Genomic DNA, 19,715 nt, shown 5'->3' with positions numbered 1-19,715 from the left:
CTGATCTCTCAGGAAGGGAAAAGAGTTACCCTGGAAAGGGCTGAAGCCATACTAAACACAGCCAAGCCGCACACAGTAAAGCAGATGCAGAGTTTCTTAGGCCTTTGCAATTATGTCAGGGCATGGGTCTTTGACTACAGCTCGTACGCCAAGCAATTTCTTCAGGCCCTAAAGAAGGCACAAGTGACAAAAGAAAAGATTGAATGGTCTGAAAACATGGAAGAAGGATTTGCTGAACTAAAAACAGCCATTTACACGGCACCAGTTTTAGGGATTCCCAATTATGCAGAGGAATTCTACCTGTTCTCACACACGAATGGCAGCGTTATGACGGCAGTACTCACAGAGAGAACCACATTGGGGTACAAGCCCCTAGCATATTATAATGGAATTTTGGACCCAGTGATGAGAGGCCATTTCCTGTGTGGACAAAGTTTAGCTGCCGCAGCATTCACCATTGAGAAGCCTACTACCGTTGTAATGGGATGCTCAATGACGTTGTACGTCAAGCACTCGCTATTTGCTATTCTAGAGAAACCGAAGGGCACACTGACATCTCAGAAAGCTTCTGCCTATGAAGTGATCATATCAAATCCATCAATTAAAATAGTCTGTTGCAAAATAGTGAACACAGCTATGTTCATAGCCGAGCCAGTCACTGAAGTAGAGCCAATACATGATGCGAATTATGAAGAATTCTATGATGAGATTACCAGAGTGAAAGAAAATGCATTGGCAGCAGGAGAAATTGTCTTCATTGATGGTTCTTCGAGACTCGATCAAAATGATGGGCAAAGATATACAGGCGTTACTGTGATGAAGCACACATCAAATGGAAAATTTTGACTACTTCTTAGTGCACGAATGCCACCACATTATTCGGCGCAAGCTGCAGAATTAATAGCGTTGATACTCGCGATTGAGAATCGCGCAGACCAGGAAGTAACAGTGTACAGTGACTCCGCCTATGTGAAATCAAAATTGCATGCAGGCTTAGCCCGCTGGAAAAGGAGGGGCTACCTCTGAGCGGATAGCACGCCAGTACAGCACGTAGCCCTATTGGACAGACTGATTGAAGCACTAAAGCTCCCAGTGGGCATAGCGGTCGTGAAATGCACCACCCACATGAAGGGGACAGATTTTATCTCACGAGGAAATCAAGCAGCAGACACATAAGCCAAGCGTATGGCATCCAAGAATGAAACAATCATGGATGTGGAAGTCATTAACATGAATGAGAAAATGATTGTTGCACAAAGTGAGCCCGAAAGCTATAATAATATGGGACAAACGCAGTTAATAGAACTCCAAGGGGAGGCACCACAGGAGGAGAAGAACTTTTGCAAACGGCCAGGGTGTTCTTTAAACCCCTCCGAAAGCTTGTGGTGACAAGACAGCACTGGTAAACCAGTAATGGCAATAGCCCTGTTAAAAATAGCGCTGGAGCAGTTACACTATCCAGCACACATGACAAAAGAGAATCTAGCTTCAACACTCTCAGAAGACTGGTTCATACCGAATTTAGCAGAGCACCTTGCATTTTTTTATGGTGAACTGTATAATTTGCCAACAGTTCACAGTTGGGCACACACTAAAAGTAATTAGAGGAGTTATCCCAAGGCCCAATGGGCCTTTTCAGCACTTGCATGTTGATAACGTTTATATTATTCAAGTATGTAACGGGTACAGGTATCTAATTGTTGTAGTGTGTCCATTCTCTAGATGGATAGAAGCAGGTCCATGTACACACCCAGACTCTACCTTTGTGGCCAAATTCCTAGTGAGAGAGGTATTCCCCAGGTGCGAGGTATGCAAAGACATGAGATCAGATAACAGGACTCACTTTGTAAATGAAGTTTTTCATCAGATTAGCTCGTTGCTTGGTATAAAACACAAGTTCTCATTGGCGTATCATCTGCAAGGTATGGGTATGTGAGAAGCTCAACGGCTTATTAAAGGAAAGGATAGCCAAGTTGAAGCTTACTCTTACTCTATAAAGCGATGGTTGCACTGCCTTACTTTGCTACTATCTGCACTCCGGAATCAACCCGGTTCCGACCATCATCTTACACCGCACAAAATAGCTACAGGAAGAAGAATGCGCACTCCACGGACACCCCAAGACAGAGCTAGATGTGGTTCCCAGTCAACAGAAGAAATCTTAGGGTCTGAAATGCAGAATAACTTAAATTGCATGAAATCTTGCCTTACTGTAATTTCAGGCCAGCTGCAGCAACGACAAAAAGGGTTTGGGGCAGCACGGAACACAGAAGGAGATCTTACTGCAGATGCAGCTCAAGGATTACATGTACCATCCATCTTCCCTTCAGATACCGTCCTGGTAGAGAACCACCCGAGGAAATAGTGGGACGAGCCAAGGTTTAACGGTCCGTTTACAGTGGAAGACTGCACTCCCTCTGCAGTAAAGCTACAAGGAAGAATAGCTTGGATTTTTTTGGGAAACAACAAGCCATACATCAGAGAAGGCACCCTGCCTGCACCCCAGTGTGAAGAGACTACAGACGACGGGGAAGAACCACGGCACGTGCAGACGAGATCCATGACAAGGAAGAAGGACGCATGAGCAGCAGCAAAGCAAGGACAAAAATCTTTTGTGCAACAGTTGTGGCTACATTGAGGACATTTATGGACATTCTGTGCATCCTGGTTGCAGGGTGAAGAAGAAAATTGCATTCATTAAGCCACAACCTAGTCTGTTGACTTTGAACTTTGGACTGTGGCACACTGAAGCCTTGATTAGAAAAGGATATGCCAAATTTTGATCGAGGACACATAAATTGGAAAATACAGTATCCAGATTCCTTCCACACAAAGACCTTGTTCGGGCTAACTCTTGGTGTCCCACAGTAGTGACATCATTAAGGACATTTTGAGATATTTAGAGCTAGTGCTGAGATCATTCCCATCAGTGGTGGGGAGGCTCACCAGTGTCACTGACTTTCTTCAAGAGCCTGAAAACGAAAAGACCATAAGCAGGCTGCTTACTGTAATTGCTGAACAGTTCCTCCTACTTCTGCAATACAGCGAGGTAAAAGCAAATGTCCCAAGCGGAAGAAGAAGCGAATACACTCATCAATGTGATATTTTTTCGTATAATTGAAGAGCACCCAACTTTTGTTGGAACACACACTGATGTATTATAATTTCTTCGAGATCCGGCAAACACAGAACGCTTGAGCATAATTTTGAACAGCATAATAATCCAGGTCACTTTCCACCTCAACCTGGGTCATAGAAGCCACTCACAGTGTGTACCGAACTGTTCCAAACCTTATCAAGGGCAGGACAAATGTCCCTGTCACCAGAAGATAGCAGATTGGCGAACAACGTTTTCTTTCACCTTATTGAGGACTTTCCAGAGCTTGTGGGGAGACCTGTCGATGTTGACATCCTCACATTCATCAGAGATCCAGCAAAGTATACCCAGCTAAGCATGCTCCTGCATGGTATTGTAGCGCAAATTAAACTCTCCAATTTCCATTAGAGTCTCCGGAGGAGACAGTGAATCTTTCCGCCGAGGGACAGATCGACAGAGTAACACCAGAAAGTTAATTTTATTTTTTGGCAAAAACACAGCATATCTTCGGGAATGAAGCAGATCAGAGGTGTAGACTGGGAACTAATATATTTTGAATATGCACAGTAAAGAGACTTACTGAATTATCACCTGGTTTTAACATTCTACAAAGAGCCCAACAAGAAACTGTGTCCAAAAATAATAGACAATCCAGTGTTCAAATAAAGAGCTACAATTGTATAGTACCTATAGCCCACAAACAGAATCCACAGATAATGTTGCTTAGAAGGTATATATTAAAAAAGAAAATAGTATTTCTCAACAGATGATCAAAATGGGGATTCAGAACAGCAATCTCGTCCTACCCCAGGTGGAGAGATGTCCGTCCCTTTCTGGAAGTAAATGCTGCTGATGGACTTACAAGGGGATAATGTATCTATGTATTATATTTATCGTTATTTTGCTGTCGTTGACAATCAGAACTGCATTTTTTATTGGTGTACAAAGCGTTCCAATCCCAGTACATCCACCTAATGTTGTAAACATGAAACCTACGAAGGCACCCAGACCTTACACAATCATTCCAGCCCCTAGAAGATCTGATAATGGAGTGAGTGAACTTGAGATGGGTGTGATTAGCAATGACATACACACACACTTGTGATAGCAGAGAAATCGAAAAGCCGGAGAGAGGGTCGGCAGAATTTGAATGAAGAAAGGTTACTGACAACCACACGCATGCAAACAGTGAATGCACACACGCCAGGCCTAGTGTCAATAACTGCAGAATCACAATCCAATGCACGGGAGAAGAAGCGACTGCCTACTATGAGAAGTTCTACCACAAGTGAAGTGAAAAGACTAATGGAAAAGACTGAACTCCTGAAGAGACAAGCGGAGTCAAAGAATAAACCCACAGAGACCACATTAGCAAGCACATATGTACCAATGAGGGGGACGAGCACAAGTCCTACAATACTGCCGTATAGTGGACCAATGCCAGAGTGGATATGGGCATTTCTAACCAGAAGACAAAAGATACAAGAGGACAAGGAAAGAACTGCCAGACTTTTATCTACTCAAATGCTACAGATGAGGAGACCTGCACCATGGACCAGGATACCCGAGAATCCTCCAGAAAGAAGGAGCCATACAGATGCATTCAGGGATGTAGTTATAGCAAACTACATGAAAATCCTCAGGATCAAGAGACGCATACACAGAAATGACAGTGAACTAAATAATTACTTGGACAGCACAGCAAATTTGGGAAACAACATCTGGTACCAGCACACTAAAGAAGTGGGATGACGAGCTCAGAAGGGGAATGCTTTGTTTGTGCACTCCTACCGTATAGCATAGGGAAGTCGAACATCTTCGTAGCTGTAGAAGTTGATGTCCAGACAGCACACTGTCTCTTGCACGTAGCAATTTGTAAGACCAGAAGCCAGTTCATCGGAAGTGATGCTTCATTGAAATGGGCAACCAAAGCAACTGATCCTGATGAAGATGATTATGTCCAGAACTAAAAGACAAGAAACAGAGCTCACACTAAGAATCATGTGATCAGGTACGAGAAACCTGGAGTCAAAGGAGCGGAAATTAGATGGGAAGTGAACAAGAAGCTAAATGTCCAAGGGAAAACTCAAGAAGAAGCTCGTGGATGGAAGAACAGAGGCCAAATGCAACTTTTGCAACAGTGCATTCACCAGATGGATGTGAAAAAGGGGTAGTGATTTGCAGGGCATGGATGGTCCTCAGAGCTTGCAAGGAAGCAATGGAAAATTCACAAAGAATATGCAAGCCATTATGGCCAGAACTTTCAAAGCTATTGACGTGGGTCGAAGGAAGAGGGGAATCCTTGCAGATAATGCCATTGGAGAAAACTATGCTTCAGGAATAATGGCACAAGGAAGATGGGAGAGAATTAAAACTGTGGACACATTGTTGATGCTCCAGGGATGGTGCTTGGAACTACAGTACTAATGGATCATTATTGGGCATGTGGATCAAATGCATACATTAGGCTGCCGAAAAACTGACAAAGTATATGCACCCTAGTGAATGTCCCCATTCCAGCTTTGGTGATGCCGAAGAGTGACCTGAATATTGACAGTTTTCCGAAAGCAGATGCTCACCTGAGGAAAAAGAGATATGTGGAACTGCTGAATAGAATGGAGAATTACTTTTCTGCGAAATCAGAAGAAGCCTTCCATGCAATCGCATATGAATGCAGGCTGTTAACGACAATCTTCATGCCAAGATTTCAAGTTGGAGCAAATACTAAATGACTGCAGATAACCAGATGGGAGTTACTGCAAACCATCAACACAACCATAAAAGGATTCAATGCCATAAAGGAAGAGTTAAGGCCAGTTAGATTGATGACTCTCCAGAACAGATATGTCCTTGACATGATCACAGCTATGGATGGAGGAGTTTGTGTAAAAATCGGTGAATCATGTTGCACATTTATACCATCTCACAGTGAAGAAAATGGACCTCTAACAATGGCCATAGGTATGCTGACGAAACTACAGAACCAACTGATAGATGAAACTGACAAAGTTGATGATGACAGCTGGTTTGAATCACTATTCTCATGGGTTCCACAATGGATAGCAGATGCATTCAAGTTCCTAGGAGTCCTGTTAGTGATGATATTGCTAGGAGTCTGTGTCATCAAGATAATAATCTCTCAGTGCCAAAAAACTGTGAAAAAAGCCATTGAGATGAAGATCATGATTGATGTCAAGCCAGGTTGGAAGCCCAAAGACCTGACTGACGAAGAAATAAGAGACTTTGTGAAGTCCAGCATTCACGCACCAGAAGGAACAAAGTTTCAATCTCCTAAGAAGCATAGAAATTATGTGGGAAGATGGGTTTACTCCAGCCAAATGGACAGTGTCAACTAATGACATGAAACAAAGACGAGCAGGTGAGAACAGCAGGAAGCCTGAGAAGAGTAATAAAGATATGGACCCCGAAGAGACTGTTATTCAGACCATCATGTATAGACCCAGAAGATGAAGAAAAAATGGACTCAACCAATGAAGCACAAGAGGAACTGGAAGAACTGAAGAAAGAAGGGAAAGAGGTTGCTGATTCGCCCAGAGGGGGGAGTGTAGAGGAGTTTCCAAATACAGCGTGCACTCCAACCGTCCATTTTGAAGTACCAGTAAGGTATCCATTGAGGAAGCCATATCAACCAATAAACAAAATGAAGATCGTCTGAGTACAGTTCCAGAAGAAACCAAAAAGGTCTTAATGAAAGATGAATGGTGACGTCACGAGAACCCGGACTGATCCACATATGTAAGAAATGATGACCAGAGAAGGACGTAAAGAGACGAAACTCCATGAGACAATGATATTGTGAACCTAAAGTGAAAGGACAATGTCAAATGTAAGAAGCTTAAGCCACGAGCAAAATGAAGATATTCAACAAAGGTTACACGTGTACATATGCTTGAAACCGCAAGAAAGTGGCTTGTTATGCTTAGTAGAAAGATAGTGCGGCAAGCGCCACTATACATAATCTATCTCAAAGAAGTCAACCAAAAGGTTACTAAAAGGCCACACGAGAAGAGTTTCATGTTTGGTGAAATCTAGACTACAGCGGCAGAAACGAAACTCAGCAGAGGCACACCGTGCCTGGAGAATCAAGGTTGCATCTGTCAAGATGGACGAACAGTGGCCACAATTCATCAAAGCAAAGAACAGAATGCACTGCTCTGAAGGGCTAAGATAAGAAGCTGGAGGCAGGAGATAGGTGAAACGAAAGTCAAACAAACAAATTGTACAAAGAAGAGGCAAATTCACAGTGTCTGAACCACGTGACCAGCCGAGCGAGCAGAAGTAAGCCTTTCACACCTATGCATGGAGCCTTATCTTACCCATCCTCCTTAAACTTTCTCAGACCAAGAGGCAGACACAAGGACAAACTACAAGGCAGTAATTGACACACGGGCACTAAGGTGATGAATGGCTGTAACATAAATTGAAGGAAAGCTGGGGTACAGGCTTACTCCCTGCACCTGGCCTCATTATTCCGCATGCTGCTAAGCGAAGTGGAAAAGTACGGGTGGGGTTGGTGCCAACCCAATCACAAGGGACCATGTAATATAGGGTTCTATAGTTAGTAGAACCAATGCGACATCATACTTTTAGAGACGTCTACAGTAGCTAGGTTGAAGGTAGGGGTTAGATGCCCCACCTGACAGTGTTTACCCAATCCCCTTACTCCGTTACCATATACAGATAGTACCTATAGTAAAGTTACCTTTCCTGAACCAATAGAATTATATGCCAACTTTTAAGCGTTACACATCAATGATGACAAGTTTTCAGTATAAATGTTATGATTTTTATGAATTTTGTTGGAGTTGTGAAGCGAGAATGAAGATCACACATCTGATGATGTTCATGAGACTCCCCGTTTTTTGTACTTGTCATTAAATTAACTCCCTTTGCCAAACCATCAAGTTGTCATTTTGATTTGGTGTTGAGTATTAAATCTGCACCCCATCCATCTCACGGGTGCTGCTATATTGTCTTAAAGTGCTCCTGGGCAAACCCCGACCCTATGGGCAGGTTGGGGGTCCCATACCACAACAGGTTTCCCCTATCCAAACCTAGTGGCTCGCACAACGTAGATCAGGAAAGACACTTGTTTCTCTGCATGTTTTTTTTTTAAATTTTGCGTGCCAGACTACTTTTGGAAGATACACTTGTATTGTTAATTGATTGTTGGTATTCCCTGTTCCCATCAATTTTCAAATGTTTTTTGAAACCTTGTCATTGATTGCCCTAAATAGAGAGTCCCAGGTTGCCCTACAAACTCATCATTGTTTTGTCTCAGCAATTTATTGTAGCACAGCCGTGCCTCATGTAAATCCTCAGTTCCCCTTAGGATAACTTGTTTGGCACAGCAGATCACTTCCTTCATTGCCTTTCTACAATTCCTATCAAACCAAGGGTTCTTTTTTGTTGTGTGGTTTCTATTAAACTTAGGATTGCTTGTGATAAATGGTTTCAACCGTCTATTATAGTGGCATCTGCTACAACCATTCCATCGCTTGCGCCATCATCAACATAGAAGAAATGTTCCAATGCTGGTAATATACTGCCATAAATCTGTGGTAATCTTTCTTCCCTATCAAGTTTTACCCACTTCACCACCTGTCTGGCATGACCAGCCATGGTTATAACTTTGTAAAGTCCTCCCTTGCTCACTCGTGGGGACCCTAGTAATGAACTTGCTGCACTCAGAATTAAAGGATCATGGTCAGTCCCAATTCTGTCCAGCTCTTTGAAAGTCCCTGAGCAGGTCTCAGGGCTCTAGATTAACAAAAATATAATCTATCAGCGATGCCCGTAGTCCACTAACAAAGTATTTTTAGCTGGGACGTCCCCAGTGAGCCTGCCATTGAAAGCCCTTGTCACCTCCACTGTGTTTTGTAACACTCTTCTTGGTCTCATGGCGCTTAGTTCTTCCACGCCCAAGATCCTCTCCTCCTCACATCATATTAGCCTGAGCTGCCTCCCAGGGACCCCAGTCAACAGGAACCTCCCGAGATGCTGGTCCGGCCTCCATCTGCAGGAGCAAGGCCCACCTACACCACAGGTGAGACCAGAGACGGTCTGTGACTCCACCTGAGTCTGCCAGAGTCCGCCGAGCTACGTGATCATCTTTTCCTACGAGCGTCATTTTAATTCTAATTTGCATGCGATCGAGCTGCCACCAAAAATAGCACATTATTGACAAATTGCAGCTATTTCACCTTCTGATCGCCTTTGTTCAGTGCCTCCATTGCTGGACACGAGGCATCCCACACTCCAAAATGGCCGCCGCCAATCTGATGCTGCTAAACAGCATCCTTCTGGCCTGAGCAGTTCGGATTGGCTGATCCTCCACTCTTCTATCCAATACGAGCCGGCCCAACCCACTAAGGCCACCCAACAAGGCTGCCTGTCTGGAGCCTGTCATGAGCTGTCGGAGCCAGGGGCCACAAACACTGCCCTAGTATCCTGACACCCTTATGAGCTAAGCATCCTTCCAATCATATGGGTGAGTGTTCGCACAGCGCATTGTACACTCACTATTTACCTGTGACTTGGTCATTCACACATTGGAACTTTTTTACCATTTGAGCCACACACAAATAGCACCGGAGTGCTTTCCGTTCCATACGCAGCCGTCTCGCCTTGTTTGCTATTGTTCCCGCCGCCCAAATATTATGTACTATAACCATCTTGTTGATCCATTGCATAGCCTCTCAGCACTGTATGCACCGTACTGCCTAAATCCTGGTCTACAGCTCCCTTAATGGATTGCCTGTAATCGTTTCTTAAGATTCCTATGTACTGCGGGTGAAACGAACTACTAAGCACATTGCAGGCATATAACTTTGATTGTGCGTCTCGCACACTGTGCCGCTGCACATATCTATGAACATGCGCCGCCCAATCACCTTATATCTTCAGAGCACCGTTTTGTATGCCACTCTACTGTAGTGCATTGCCCTATCGTGGTGCTTCTGGAGTTCTTGACCCACCTGTTACTCGGGTCATTGCAACACCTGTATATTCAATGCGCCCCCCAGTTCATCTTATGTCTGACTCAGAGTCTCTTCTTTGCATTGGTACTCATTTTGTTTCCCCAGGCTACTTTGTCTGATTACTCTTAGTCAATGCTAGGCCTGCCCAGGTTATTATATGTCTGATTACTCTTAGTCAATGCTAGGCCTGCCCAGGTTATTATATGTCTGATTACTCTTAGTCAAAGCTAGGCCTGCCCAGGTTATTATATGTCTGATTACCTTTAGTCATTGCTAGGATTGCCCAGGTTATTACATGTCTGATTACTCTTAGTCAATGCTAGGCCTGCCCAGGTTATTATATGTCTGATTACTCTTAGCCAATGCTAGGCCTGCCCAGGTTATTATATGTCTTATTACTCTTAGTCAATGCTAGGCCTGCCCAGGTTATTATATGTCTGATCACTCTTAGTCAATGCTAGGCCTGCCCAGGTTATTATATGTCTTATTACTCTTAGTCAATGCTAGGCCTGCCCAGGTTATTATATGTCTGATCACTCTTAGTCAATGCTAGGCCTGCCCAGGTTATTATATGTCTGATCACTCTTAGTCATTATATTTAGTCACGGCTATGCATCTGTATTCACTGCGCCTGCCCAGGTCACAATATGTTGTAATATTTAGCTATACCAAGGTGTGACAGACTTACTGCCAGGCATTATCTGTCGCACCCACCCTCGTTAGTCTATCGAAGTTCTGATCTGAATTCTTCTACTAAAATGCATTGTGCCACTAGACCACACCCGCTTTACATAGCCTTGCACACCAGTACCATAAAGCTTGCACATCTGCCTACTATACATTTGGCCCCCACGTTTTGCTCTTCATTTTGGCCTTGTCCGGCCTACAGCTCAATCATACCTCTGCCCAACACTACACACCAACCTCCCCTACACTGCACGCCACCATGTCTCCTACATTGGACACAAATCTACCGTGTCTACCTCCCTCATGCATCACAACCTCGTTCAATCCATACCTAAATGCACCAGCCCTCTGGTTACAACATTTCACTACCAAACCTACCCCCAACCAACCTTGTCCTACTAGTATCAGGAATACCAGGCTTGGCTCTCACCTGTACATTAGCTTCACCACAACTGCCTGCCACCACTCTTTTTCTGATACAGTCATACTGAATGCCGCGACCCATAAACCCACACTGTCTCTCCCGACCAGATTGATATCGCCCAACCTCCCGAGTCAACCTTGTAACACATCAGCTAGAAACCAAAGATTAGCATCCAGATGTTACCACTGGTCCTATCACATGAACATGCCTAGTATGGAAAAAACAAAAAACACAACTGCCCCTGTGGCTCCGATAACTGCCGCACCTACTGCCAACCACTCCAACACTGTGACCAAACTCAAAGGTGCACTTATTAATGCACGCTCTGTCCCTGCGCACGCCTTAGATATTGCAGATTTCATCATGACAGAAAACCTTGACTTTCTTGCCATCACGGAAACATGGCTGCATGCGGCCTCTGGCCCTGCCCTAACCCTAGCCATCCCCGACAACTACTCCATTATCAGATGTGACAGGGATACCAAGCAAACTAGGGGGGGATTAGCATTTATATTCAATAGTTCGCTCAACCTTAGAGTTGCCAACACCCCACAGTTGCCATCAGCTGAACCACTCTCCATTAAACTTCCGATTTCACCCAATCACACTGCCTCAGTGCATCTCATATACAGGCCACCCGGCCCTTCCTCCACATTCTTAGAGGACATCTCATCCATCCTAGCCTCTTGCACCAAGCCCAAATCTCAAATCAAAATACTTGGTGACCTCAACCTGGGATATCAGGACACAAATGATACCAAAGCCAATGATTTAGCCAGTGTTCTGGCTGACTTCGGCCTCACCCAACATGTTAATGAACCCACCCATATTAAGGGTCGCACCCTTGACTGGGTCTCTGACATGAACTGTGCACTAAAGGTTACTTCTGTAATACCATGTGCGTCGTCTGATCACCATAAAATAATATTTTCCATTAACTCTAGTCCACCCTCGGACAAACCTAACCTTGCCCTACCCACTTATACACGAAACAAGAAGGATATTACGGTTTAGAAACTACTCCCCCTTATCCTCCCGTTACTGAACTCGGCCTCCTCCACTTGCTCGGACCCTACTGTCCTAGTTGATATCTATAACCGGGCCATGTTAAAAGCTCTCAACACTATCGCCCCACTCAAACTGCGCAAACAGAAAACTTGCAAGCATCTCAACTCATGGTTCACCCCTCACTTACGTGAATTGTGCTTAGTGAAAAGAAAAGCTGAGTCACATTGGAAAAGCTCACCCACTCTAGTCAATAGAAACAACCTTGCAACCGCTTCCCTCACGTACAAAGAAGCTATCCTTGTGGCCAAAAAAGAAGTGTACAACGTTAGGATCACACAAGCTCAATCCAACACCAGGGAACTCTTTAAGATCCTTAAGGAACTAGAATCCCCAGTCACTCCATTGGATACGTGTACCCCGGACGCTGAATGGTGCTCGAACATTCAAAAAGCACTACTAAACAAAATTGCCCTGCTCCAAGCCAAAATTAATATTAAAAAAAGCTACCTCCTGGACTCAGCGGGCAACCCCCAGTCCTACAATACCCCGGTGCCAAAGCACTCATTCAAACCTTTCAGCTTCTCACCCCTCACCATTAAGGACGTTGAAAACATCATCCTGAAGCTCAAGCCTTCCAACTGCCAAGGTGACGCCTGCCCGGCGCTGGTCGTAAAGGAAGCAGCTCTTGACCTTGCCCCATTCATTACCTCCTTTATCAATTCTTCTTTCAAATCGGGCACAGTACCCGACATCCTCAAGGATGCATGGGTCATCCCCCTAATTAAAAAACCCAACCTTGACCCTAGCAATCCCACCAACTACAGGCCCATCACCATGGTGCCTTACCTACTCAAAATTCTGGATCGTGCAGCCTACCTCCAAATCCAGAATTACCTTTGCACTAACAACTTACTAGGGCTTAGACAATCTGGCTTCCGTCCTAGACAAGGTACAGAGACAGCCCTGATCAGCTTGAAAACCCAAATTGAGGACTTGAAAGATAATGGCAAACAAGCTCTCCTGCTCCTCCTCGACCTTTCTGCGGCATTCGACTTGGTCGATCACCAAATCCTCTGCCATCATCTTAAGGTAGCCGCTCACTTCTCTGATGCAGCTACCTCCTGGATCAGCTCCCACAAGGCTCTTGTGTATCGCCCACATTATACAACGTGTTTACCAAACCGCTTTTTGATATTCTTGACCATCTGGTTGTCTCCTACACGAATTATGCGGACGACACCCAGATACTCATCCCTATTACTGGCGACTATGTAACCAATGTTAACGCACTCAACTCAGTCTACTTGGTCATCCAGGTCTGGATGGCACATCATGGGCTTTGCCTCAATGATGAGAAAACTGAGTTACTCATCGTAGGCTCTCAGTCCAAACTCACGAAACTTGACGCCAAATACAATTTCTTCATTATTGATGGAAATGTTATTAAAGTCACCAATGTCACGAAAACACTGGGAATCTACCTAGACTCCACTCTCTCTCTCAATAGACAAACAAACTCAGTGGTCTCAGCATCATCATACACGTGTAAACTCATCACAGCCTGTCGCCCCTTCCTGACAGTGGCTAATTGCCTGATTTTAGCCAGAACCCTCATCATGTCCAAAATTGATTATTGCAACGCTCTTTACTTAGGGACTAGTCAAAGAAATCTTGATAAACTCCAGGTCACCCAGAACAATGCCATTAGGGCTGCTCTCAACATCCCCAGACGTTCCCACATCTCATCCACCAGGCGTAACTTACACTGGCTTCCCATTACACTTCGCATCTCCCTCAAAGCTCTCGTTCTAACCCACAAGGCACAAAATAATGCTGCACTGGCTTACCTGTCCACGCGCTTCACACAACATACAGCATCTAGACCCCTGAGATCTGCACAGGCGCACACACTAACCATTCCTAGCATCAAGCTTCAGACAGCTAGAGGCTCGAGTTTCCCAGTCCTGGCTGCTAAGCTTTGGAACACCCTACCTCATGATCTTAGGAAGGTGCCAGCCATCCATTCCTTCAAAAACAGAACTAAACGCTGGCTACACGAACAGGATGCACTGGCCTCCACTTTGTAATTCATGCTGCAATCACCCGCAAACTGGTTACTAGCTGTATATACTGTATATTTGACCATTTTGCCATTCTGTGATATATTCATGCTCTTATTTTTGATGTAAATATGTTTATACAATGTAATTTGTACCTATCTATGTAACACTTCCCTGTAACTACCTTTTCCAAACATGCGCCCTGATGCCCGCGGGCATGGTGCGCAATACAAATAAACAAAATACAAATACAAATACATAAATCCTCTATCATTGTTAAGGGCTTGAAATGAAGGTTAAAATCACCCAGTATAAATATCTTGGGTTTATGTAAATGCCTCTCTCTCCAGAGGTTAATCCTATCTTTTAGGAGGTTGAGCAGTAGTGCCCATCTTCCTGGATTCTGCCTATTATGTACATTTATTAGTAGTGCCTCAGAGCCAACCTCCATTATGAGGTGGAGCTCTAGCAAATCATTGATAGCATTGTCTATTTGTGTAACCACAGTAGCAATGGAGGATTCAGTTCATACTAAGATTCCACACACTTGGTGTACCCCATTTACTCTTTACGCCATAGAGGGCACTTGTGGCCCATGTTTCCTGTAGGTAGATAATCTTGTGACTTCTTACACATTTCATCCACTGCTCATCACCTAAATTCCTACTCAATCCTGCGATATTCCAGGAAATAATATGCACCACTGGCTCTTTGGGTTCATCCGGGCCTTTTTCATGGGCAAGCCTACATGAGTCATGGCGCAGATCATGTCACACTGAAGCTCTACCTAGAATCAGCCACAGTAGGTACTCCTGCGGCCTTGACCACTTTCAAAGATTCTACTTCAGGTAATATGTTAATTATGCTTCTCTGGGATGAACTGCTCGGAATATCCATCTCACCCGACATAGGGGGGGCCGCTCGAGACAGGAGCACTGATATGGGATTATGTGGTTCCAGTGATCCTGGGTTCCCCTGTTAATGTGACACTCCCACAGTTTTATTGCTAGTAGTCTGAAAATTGCATGTCACTGTTGCCTGCTATCCATTATTTTTTATCAGTGGATTAAAATGAATTGTTATCTCCAGAACCTGTGGTGCAATGGATCTCTGTTCCACGATTAATAGTCCCTCGATTAGAATGTTGTCTCTCAACTCTACTGTTATATAGTCTCTTTCTGTTTATTGGGACATGGGTCGTTTGGGCAGTTGGATTTGTTACTACTTATAATTGAGAAGCAACCCCTCTAAATTATCAAGGAATGTATGATTTTATTTGTCAGTACATCCCCCGATGGGAGCCATTTCGATCAACCTATGGGGCGTTCACCAGGTATACCAAGTTCTTAAATTTAGGAGGCTCCACTGTGGCCCTTCTGGGTCTACCACTCCGATTAGGGATCCTGGATGGTACACCCTCTGATGTGTGGTATTTAGCCGGGGTATAGTTAGCAGCGAATGCCTCAATGACCCTACCAACACCATTTGTTATGCCATGATCAGCTGTTGTGGGGTGGCTGCTATTCTTAAGATTATTAGACTGTTGGCCTACATTATTCCCTTCCCTTCGTGGAAGACCCCCTAGCACTGCATTTCTGATCTTACCTACTTGAGCTTTTAGCTACTCTAACTCTTTGTGTAAGGCCACATTATCCATTTTAAGATGCTGTACAGAAAGCTCCAGCTCCTTACATTCCCTACACGGAAGTCAGGCATGAGCAACCTTTTTCCTTGTTCACCCACACGCTTCCCCCGGGTTATTGACTCTTCCTTCCCTCGTGTCGTCCCCATACTGAGCATTGATGGGAGATCAAACCTTTTGGTGATATTAGGTAATGTTATGTTATTTTTTATTCATACCATGCACTGCTACCATTTGCATGGCGCTCACGTGGCTCTGTAAGAAAGAGGGGAGGGAAGATTAGTGAGGGAAGAGGGATAGGACAGAGGTTGTGCTCTTCTGTTGATGCTTGTAAAACTAGGAGAAACTGGCGTCTGTACCTATCAGCTTTATTGGTGTGCTTTGATTGTGTGCACTGGCTTGTGTCTGGAGGGGTAGGGCCCAGTATCTGGGTTGTTTGTTGTTTGTTGTGGTGGGTGTGTGTTTTGTATGTAGTGTGGGTGGCCGTTTTGGCTTGTGTTATGGTACTTGGAAAGTATGCAGGAGAGGAGGAAGGAGCAGGGGTGAATGGTAGAGTGGCAAACATCAGAGGGCAGCCAGCTTTCAACAGTGGAGACTGTGATTCTGATCCCCTGCCCCTCTCCCCCGTCAGTGCGATACTAGTTAGTCCAGTCACTATGTAAGGCCTAGCTCCCAGAGACCCTGATGAGAAAAAAAAAACTGGAGAGAATGACAGTGGCCTAGCAGACAGAAAAGGTGCCCAGAAGGAAGAAGTGAAGAAAACAACGCTGCCTGTGAAATAATCTAGGGAAGAAGTGTCTATAACATTTCAGGGAGTGCTAACAAACCCCAATCATCCTGAAACATTAAAACACATAAACTTTAGCATCCTCATTCCATGAGAATGTTATTGTTGTTATGATAAGTTGATTTATATAGCGCACCATTTGCATGATGACAATCTCCGGCATATAGGTTAGGGGTAACACATCTCCTACCCTTCCACTCCCTGTCGGGAAGCCTACCTTTGGCCCTTTATCCCCCTGTGTTCATTCCGTTTAACAATTTCTACAGGGACCTTATAGCATTTGCCCCCACTTTGTGCCAGAGTATTGGGTATCTCATCTGCATCATTCAGCGCCACGATACCTTTGAGTGAATGCACGCTCAATAAATACTACTAACATAACATAACTTAACATCTGTGGCAAGGGTTTTCCCTACATTGATAAGGGCTGGGAGATTGTCTCTGCCCGCAATGGTACACTGGTGGCTTCACCCATTCTGGACTAGCAGTAATAGAATCTTTATTTCGACAGCATAGCCTTAAAAGCAATAATATCACAGAATCAGATAAAACAACATTTAAAATATAGGGTTGGACCATAAAACACTGTTGGAAAAAAGAAAAAAGGATGATTTAGATTAAACGGTATTTAAAATTACAAAATACATTTCATTCTCAAGCGTCAGGCATTTTCAAAAAGGCCAAATGAGTTTGGAGGTCAACATGATTTTGATTACACAGGAAAAATTCCATCGATCCTTTCATTCTCCTTATATTGTACTTTTTCATTAGTAGGGACAAGCCACTTATAGCGGATGTTCCTGTATCGGGGGCACGTAAACAAAACGTGCTCAAGGTCTTCATCTCCCTGCCTGCAGATTTTACACAGGGGTGAATCACCTTTGCCCCAGCAATTTAACGACTGCTGCCAGTGGAAGTATCCCCCATCTTGCTTTTATGAACAAGGTGCGTGCTTCCTTGTCATAAGAACAAGATAGATATTTTTCTCAGCCGAACAAGTGCTTCCGCTTGATGTATTCTGCTTTTGCATCAGCCAGGCCAATTTCTGAAAATGTAATCTTGTAGTACCCGTCCCTGTATGTCTGCTTGATGCGGTCTTTAGCTGCCACATGGTCCTGAGGTTCAAGTGTAGTCATGAGGGGAGGCCAAGTTTTCTAGTAAGGTGAGGCATAACTAACCCATAGGAGGGTTATAGCGCCCTCTTGCACAAGTACATCAAAGGGGGCTTCCTTATCGGTACTTATCGGTACAAAGGACAGGTGAAGTGCACAGTTTGTGGCAGTACATTAAGGGTCTGAGCTTAGCTTAGCATCGAAAACAAGACCATCCACCCCCAACTCTAACCTTAAAGGAAGAAATGGGGCATTCCTTGAGAGGGCCAGAAGTTTTTTTTTTCAATGTTTCCTTCTAGTAGTAAATCCCTTCCCTCACTCAATCGACTAATGCCCTATTGGCTATTTGCTGGGCCAATCTCCAATTGCTCTTTCCACTGGTTTACCACACAACTTGGATTTCACACAGACCTCTTCTTGAGTACCTTGGATGCTGCAGTGTTGGCATATTCGGGGCCTCAATGTTGTGGAGGAGGCTAGCTATTTCACTGTTCATTTCATTAGCCTCATTTAACCTTTTTCGTGAACTGAGCTGAGCTTTTGATCATTTGTGTATTGGGGGCTACTGATTTGCCTCCCTTTTAGACATATTTCCTCTCATTTCACCACCTATATATAGAGGACGTCACAGGTATGATGGATCGATAGAGGTCTACAAGCCTCTCAAAAAAGTTCTAAAAGCCTGCAATAAAACCAGTTTAAATAATTAAACATTAAAACATTAAAATGTGCCAATAGCAAAAGGAAATCTAAACTAAAATCAAAATGTTGAGAGTGTCCTACACTGTGAGGCATGGGTCCAACACTTCTACAGTTATGTTTAATAATGCAATTTTGATATTTATATTGTAGTCTTTAGTTTGAACTATTTGCCTACGTGAGATTAATGCTGCCTTTGTAAGTCACCTGTTTTTTAAAAGGGGTGGGCACTCCATGCACATTATGAGTTGGGGTGTCTGTGACGTATTTTTGTGCTTCACGGCATAGAAGCTACTGCAAGAGTTAAGGACCATTTACCAGGTTTCAGCAGGTGGCTCATTAGACTGATTTCCTGACTTGCTCAAATTGAATATTTTCACTGATTGTTCTAGTGTACTTCTGTTTTTTATTATTATTTTTTTTACACCTTGCTCTCATGTGCTGTAGTGGTCCTCCACATTAAACAGGGAGCTTCAAAGTAAAATGTGCAGTCTTTTGAAAAAGCCGTAATACTCCCTGCTGTGGATAATGGAGCAAAGCAATCACTCTGACGACTTACGACAGCCATCCAGACAAGGAATCTTGACACGTGAGCTCTCCAGACCTCCTACCCCTCCACTGCTAGCCCCTCCCCCAATGTCAATGCAGAGGATTTAGGCATAATCTCATGGTCACGTGTTTGAATCCTAGCAGGTGTACTCAGCCATTCATCCTTCCAGGGTCAATCAAATCAACATTTCAAATGTATGGCTGTGTTTTGGTACAGTTATTGACACCTATGTTGTCATGTTACTATCATTTGTTGATGGAAATAACTGCCACAAAAACAAGCCTATGCGTGTCATCCTTGCACAAGGTCATGCTAATCATATATGTATTGCTCCAATTTTAGCATTTGTGCTGCATAGTTGCGAATCTTCACAAAAGCAAGTGGGGCCTTTCGCAGAATTACATTAGACCGAAAGGCACTCATTGTGAAAATAATAGTAACGCTAAAACATGTGGAATGTTAAATGCTGCTTGTTATTAAAATGTCACTGAACTAAGAAATAGCATTGCATGCAATATGTATGCCGTTGGGTAGACAGAAATATCATGTGATATCATTTACGCATATTTACCCTATGCAGTACTTTCTATGCAGTTCAATGCATAAACATCGCATGTGCTCTCAACTTATAATTAGCAGGTATAAAAA

The 19,715-nt window shown here is 43.9% G+C and overlaps 1 non-coding gene across 1 annotated transcript; it reads right to left on the bottom strand.

Moving 5' to 3' along the window:
- Window positions 1-19,327: 19,327 nt before the first annotated feature.
- LOC138570827 (U6 spliceosomal RNA) lies at window positions 19,328-19,439 on the bottom strand. Its single transcript, XR_011303851.1, has one exon. It is a non-coding gene; the product is annotated as a U6 spliceosomal RNA (small nuclear RNA).
- Window positions 19,440-19,715: the final 276 nt, after the last annotated feature.

Source organism: Ambystoma mexicanum, chromosome 2q, assembly GCF_040938575.1.
Source record: "Ambystoma mexicanum isolate Mex_15411 chromosome 2q, UKY_AmexF1_1, whole genome shotgun sequence".
Classification (NCBI taxonomy): Eukaryota; Metazoa; Chordata; class Amphibia; order Caudata; family Ambystomatidae; genus Ambystoma; species Ambystoma mexicanum.
This window is presented reverse-complemented; position numbering and strand designations above follow the sequence as displayed.